Raw genomic sequence first — 6,011 nt, forward strand, 5'->3', positions numbered from 1 at the left:
GGATGTACTCATCAAGGCCCTGGTCCTCAGCTCCTGGGGGTGGGCTTGTCTGACTTCCATTGCTGCTGTCCCAGCCAGCATGGCCAGAAAGGAGGTGGGCACTGGCATTGCCCATCTGCCTGCACCCATGTCCCCCAAGACAAGAGGGTGAACCCCAATGGCAAGGGCAGGTGAGGAGATGCAGAAACCCAGAGTTGACCAGGGCTCTGCCAGGGCAAAATGATGTTGTGTCATGGCACGTGCAGGTAAGAGACAGCGATATTGTCCTGCTGTCTTGTTCTTATCCATAGGCAACCCTCATGGAAGAAGGTGACCTTGTGAAATTCCTTGGCCACTGTTCCTCTTCATTCAGAAGGAGAACGGGTAAGGCCAGAAAGTAGGTGGCACCTGTTGGCACACTGAGGAAAAAGAACTTAATAATTTGGGAGATCTCACCCATGCTTGCCCTGTTCTTGTACCCTTCATGGATTTACTATCACTTGCTCTATGCACTTGTTGGCTCATGGATTTGCCCACTAATTGTGGCCCCGGGAGGCCTGTCCCAGGCTTGCTTGGGCTCAGGGAGAGGGGGCTGTGCAACAGGATGGGCTTGGGACACAGTTTCCAGCCGGCCCAGCTGCAGGAGAAGCCATACTAAGGGTCTCAAAGGTTTGTGACATGGTGTCCAGCCTGGCCAGCTGCAGAGAGGCCAGCCCAAGAGTCTGAAAGTCAAGGCAGGAGAGAGAAGGGCATGCTTCCTCTCCCATGGGCACCTCATCCTCCAGCCCTGGATCAGAGGTGCAAGGTGGGCTACAAGACTGGCTGGGGGACAAGGACAGGGCAGCCTGGTCTTGTGTTCCTACTACCCATGGTACCAGCTGGACACCTTCATGAGCACTATGTCCACTTGCTGGGGGGAGACCTAACATCCCAGACTGATGCTTCACCAGGGCTGTCAGAGCCAATGTCTGGCCAAGGCAGGCAGGTTCCAGGCTGAAACCCCCCACCAGCTTGGACTGGTATCTGCCACTTTGCTAAGCCCCTGCTCAGCTGCTGTCATTCACCCATCGTCACCCAAAGGCTGAAGGCTGATGCTGCGCCACTGCCTCCCTCCCCTGCCCGGTAACAGAGTGTCTTGCACTGAGTAGCCTCCTTCTGCCGACCTATTTCTCACAAATCCTGACTGCTATGGCCTTAAAACATCTTGACGCAGTGCTGAAACCAACCTTGGCACAGCAGCGAGTCCCCGATTAAGCAGGAGCCGCCAGAGCTTGGTGTGGGCTTTGCAGCCCGCAGACACTGGCTGGAACAGCAGAGTGACCACAGTGCGGCTCGAATTCGGCAGCACCTACCTGATCTTTGGGAATAATCAGACACTGTTCTTGATTAAAAAGAGGGACACCAGGCTAGGCAGTCCTTGCTGCTCACAGCCACGGGGTGCTGGAAGTTGGGGTACTCTGCTGGGGCCGAAGGAGCTGGGGGTACAAGAGGTGTCCTTCTTGCAAGCAAAATCAGCACACCCCAAGCAGTCATTCACTCTACATGGTGCAGGGATTGCAGCTGAGACCCCAGACCAATAAAGCTTTCTCCAGCACGGCAGGCAGAGTGCCAGGTCTGGTGGCACACGGGTCCCCAGGGCAGGAGGACGAGGACCTCGGGCAGTTTCTGTGTAGGCCCAGCTACAGAAAGCACTTAGTGATGGCTGCAGCAAAGTCCCCAGCCTCACACAGAGCTGCAGCAGGGTGGCCAGCCAGGGCGCCTGGCCAGCTGGAACCACAGCTTCGCCATGCTGGGGACCCAGCTCATCCCAGAGTGGGCTGGCAGGATGCAGGAATGGGTGTCAGCTCCCACCCACAGGATCCTTTCCAAGGATACCAGTGGGTAAACATCATCCTTCTATGGCTCAGGCATGGGGAGATCTCAGCACATGGTGGTAGGTCAAGAAGTCTGGAAGTCCCAGAGGTAAAGTGATGTGATGTCAAGCCTTCAGATGATGAAGGTTCTCCCATGGTTCTTCTTCCCTGAAAAAAGCCCTTTTCAGCTAGGTCTGGTATGGAGACAGTGATAAGCACAGCATCCCAGAGTCCTGGTGGGACCCTCCTGCCCTCCTGTCCCAAACCTCAGCACGGGCAGTATCTGGGGGAAGAAGCCAACACAGTGCTCATTCTCAGTGGAGAAGCTACAAAGAGGCAAGGGATTCTTAGCCTGAATTTGAAAACCACACAACTATTCAGAAGAACTTCAGCCAGGGCTGAAAATTGGGCTGGAAAGCTCCCAGGAGATGTGTGACACAGGGATGGTCACCTGGCCAGCTGTTTGGAACTGAACCCAGGGAAGTTTATTTAGATTAATGCTTCCAACTGAGCTGGCTCAGCAGCCCCAGGCTCCAGCCTTGAAGATAACCAAACAGGCTGAGCAGAGGCAGCTGTGTGGTGGTGAGAATCCCCCACGGCTGCCCAGGCCTGGTGAAGGTCGGTTACCCCCAGCAGACCTGTACTGGTCGTGTCTGGTTGAAGTGGAGCTGCCAGAACTCTCAACCAAGCTGGTGTCAGCTCAGCACCAGGACACGCCAGGGATCATCCGCAGATGTTTCAGCCTTGCAGATGCTAGATATCTCTAATGCCTGGCCTGGGGGCTGGCCAGACCCTGCCTTGGCCCCACAGCCCCCCAGGCTGTGCAATGTCTACCAAGCAAGCCCGAGCGGATCCTACCACCCCAACCTGCTACCACCCTCCTGCCCTCGGGGTGAATCACCAGGTCACCCAGCAGCAACCAGAACTCGATGCTCACTGGCATTCCTGTCCTACCACCAAGGACCTCACAGCCCCCTTGCCAAGACCATGGCTCCTTGTTGTCCCACCAGCCCCCTCCCCACAGCTCCAAGCCCCTGTAGGGACTGTGGCCGGCGCTGGAAGCAGGAGCAGGCTGCCGGCTGGGAGGTCACGCCTGGCCGGCGGCGCTTAGGGCAAGCCCGCCATCCGGCTCAGCTGAAGCACATTTTGTTCGGCACTTCCTGCATCCTGCCCCATCTCCGCGCCGGGGAGGGGGGGGTGGGTCAGCCTGGGGTCAGGCTGCTAATTGCAGCCCCAGGGATGGCAGCACAAGGCAGACACCAACCCACCACGCTGGGCTGCGACTCAGTGCAGGGGAAGCAGTGGGTCCCACTGCAGAGAGGGATGGATGATGCCCCACAGCCAAGCCTGGCACCCTCAAGGTGCTGGGGTGCTCCTGTGGCAGGACAAGACATGTCTCTGGCACCAGTGAAGAGGTCGCAACCCTACTGCTGGCTCTGCTGCAGCTGACCTTGGAATCAGGGCTGCGGACATGATCCTCTCAAGCTAGGTCAACTGCACCACGCACACCACTGCTGGCATCACCACTATGCCACTGCATCAGCCCCGCAACAGGGACTATCGTCTCCTGGCATCACTTGCTGGGGTCTTCCCACATGGAGCCACGGAGGCTGAGAGGAGCTTGGCCATATCCATGCCCTCTGGGACAGCACGCCATTGGGCAGTAGCAGGTTTCCTTGCCCTTCTGGTAACTCTGTTTAATGAAGATATTAAGAGACACCCCAGGCCTGTAGTAGTGCCCAAGGTTCTCCCTCAGTGCTGTGCAGAGCTCATTATCATCATCCCATGGTCCCCATGCCACCCACTGCTGGTGGCCACCCAGGGGACAGTGGCATTGGGTGCCACTTCCTCACAAGCAGCTGGTGCAGTGGGGACAGCCCAGCACAGGAGCTGTGCCTGGTGGTGGCACTGGCTGAGCATGGTGGGGAGGATGGGCTTCACCTTCAGGGGATGCCTGAGGTCCTGCCTGGATGGGCAGGAGCTCGTTAGGCAAGGCTTGCTGGCAAGCACAAAGCCATCCACCTACACATGCACCGGGGAGGCACGGATGTAGTGCAGCATGGGGATGAGCTAGAAATTGGAAGTAGGGACCACTCTGCAGACCCAGAACCCTGTCTCCCACCTTCCCACACCCTACCACCTCATCCCACTCACAGGCAGGTTTGAATCCCACTCTCTCCAGCTCCTTCCTTTTTCCCAAACCAGTTTTCCCTCATCCTTTTTGGGGAAGCTCCTGCTCTCCTTGTCCCCTGCTAATGCCTCCACTCTGCCTGCAAGCACCACGTGTCCTGCTATGGCTCCCCTTCCTTGCCAGTGCCCACCTCCTCTGCTATTGCCCCAAGTCCCTGTGAAAGCCCCCAGTTCCTGCCAGTGCCTATGTCCCACTGCCCTGGCCAGAGGAGCATTCAGGCTCTGGCTGTGCCAGGCTCGGTGTGGCAGTGAAGGCAGGGGCTCTAGTCCAAACCACCTGCCTGTACGGGCAGCAGCACCATGCACAGTGGCTGCACTGTCCTCCTCCATGCTCCCTGCCCAGAGGGACAGGGTGCTGCCCCACATCTCCCCCGAGAGGCTCCATGGAGAATTTGGTCTGCCACAATGCACCATGCCAATGTGATGCCCATGGGAGTAAAAGGGACACATGCCCTGTGCTGGGTGGCTTCCCATGAGGAAAGCAGAGATGGGGACACTGCTGTCCCTGAAAGGTTTGTCGCATCTGCAACTGCCCCGGTGGCACTTCACCAAGCACCATCCTGCACCGACAGCAGCCCCCCAGTGCTGCACACACAGCACTAAGCACAGCCACGTGGTGAGTGACATGGCCAGACCAGGGGGAACAGTCCCACGGGGCAGTCCAGGCACTCAGCTTCAGCTACCGGTGGGATGAAGCAGCACCCCATCCCACTACCCCCCAAGGGGGTCGAGTCTGGAAAGCCCCAGGGAGGGGCTCTGCATGCCAGACCTCAGGATGCTCTCCCAGCATGGGGTAAGGGCTGGCTCCCCCCGCAGGTGCCAAGACCATGAGTTCACACAGACCCAACCGTTTGCCACAATCGTAAAAAAACAACAGCCAGACTCCTTCACGTAACACCCCCTCCACCGCATTCCTGCTAAGTGATTTTGGCTGTTGCCAGAGTAGCGTGAACTGGGAACCAGCTCCTCGCAGCCCCTTGCTGGTGTCACCCCAGTCAGTGCATGAGCTGGACATGCCACCCACCAGAGCCCTGCTGGGGTGCAAGCAGAGTCCATTTGTCTCCACAGGCCAAGGCCATGCTAGCCCAGCTTCATCGCCATCACCATGAGTTCCAGTCATCCCCGCAGGTACCCCCGGGCTCAGCCACTGACATGACCTGGGTGCCTGGCGCTGGGATCCAAATCCCCTGGGAGCTGCTGGGGAGGCTCTTTGGGATAGTCTTCCCCAAGGACTTGGTGCTCAGTCCTGGCAGGTCGCTGTCTGGCAGGGATGGAGCCCATGCATTGCCGTTGCCTGCCCCGCCTCCTCCGACCACACATCTGGTCAACAGATGCTGGCCCAAAGGCTGGATGGAGCCATGGACAAAGGCTCTGGCTACCTCCTCCCAGAGAGGCAGAGCCAGCACTGCTGGATCCAGGCAGGTCTGCCTCTTTCCCCAGGCTTGGACAATCCTGTCTGCGTGGTCAGGAGACCTTCCTGGAGGCTGGAAGGGGATGCAGAGCCCACCTGCCTGGCGCAGCGCTGAGCACAGCACCCAGGCACTGCCAGCGACCCCACCAGATTGTCCACAGCCAAGCCCATCCAACATTCCCTCCATCCCCACAGGCATCCATAGGCTGCACCAAACAGCTTCCTGAGCCCACTCACCCTCAGGAGCTCATTTTGGACTTGTTCCGACAAAACAAGCCTCACTGCAGATCTCCACGGTGCGTGGATGATACCGTTTTACCAAAAGAAATGGTGTTGCGCTACCTGGTAAAACTTCAGGCAGGTCAAACTGGAAAATATCCCCGGGAGGAGCTGGGGCTGGCTTAGCCCAGCCACTGCCAGGATTAACCGTGCAGATTTGGCAGCCAGGGGGGTTCCAGCTCAGCTCATCACACCATCCCACCTGGGCCAGCTGCGCTCCAGCATCGTCACCGGCGAGGTGCCCCCGGCAGCCAGCAGGACCCCGTCTGCAGCCAGCGGAGACGGGGCAAGCAGGCAGG

Source organism: Athene cunicularia (genome assembly GCF_003259725.1).
Source record: "Athene cunicularia isolate RWA chromosome 13 unlocalized genomic scaffold, athCun1 chr13_part1, whole genome shotgun sequence".
In the NCBI taxonomy this organism is placed as follows: domain Eukaryota; kingdom Metazoa; phylum Chordata; class Aves; order Strigiformes; family Strigidae; genus Athene; species Athene cunicularia.